The sequence below is a fragment of the Muntiacus reevesi genome, chromosome 21 (genome assembly GCF_963930625.1).
Source record: "Muntiacus reevesi chromosome 21, mMunRee1.1, whole genome shotgun sequence".
Classification (NCBI taxonomy): Eukaryota; Metazoa; Chordata; class Mammalia; order Artiodactyla; family Cervidae; genus Muntiacus; species Muntiacus reevesi.
This window is the reverse complement of record NC_089269.1, coordinates 3,392,816-3,393,404: the sequence shown is the minus strand read 5'-3', so window position 1 is coordinate 3,393,404 and position 589 is coordinate 3,392,816.

Genomic DNA, 589 nt, shown 5'->3' with positions numbered 1-589 from the left:
ACTTTGAGAGTTAAGGACTTATTTGTCAAAACAGGTAGGAAAAAAAAAAGTGACACCCAACTATATACTGTCTACAAGTCATGCATTTTATATATAAAAAGGCTATATGAACATCAAGTATAAAAGATTTCAAGACAGAGATCACCAAAGATAAAGTGGTACATTTCTTAATGCTAAAGGGTCAAATTATTCAGGAAGATAAAACATCCAACAGCAAGTTTTAACTGTTTTTGTAAATAAAATTATATCAGAACAGAGCCACACATGTTCATTTACATACTGTGGATGGCTGCTTTCATGCTGCCATTGCAGATGTGAGTGGGTGCAAGAGACCAGGCTGCATGTCTCAGAAAGTCTAAGATATACTACCTGCCCCATGTTTGCGGATTTCTGCAAAGGAATTAAGTCACAAACAGGACATGTGTTTTATCTAATAGGAGGCTAGTCAAGAGTAAAGTGGTAAATACAATTCATAACTAATAATATTTGGAAAGAGGAAAAGAAAAAAATCAAAGTAAAATATAGTTATGTGTTCTAGGGAATAAACCTTAGAGGTAACAAAAATATAAGAATAAGCCTCAAGCAAAAG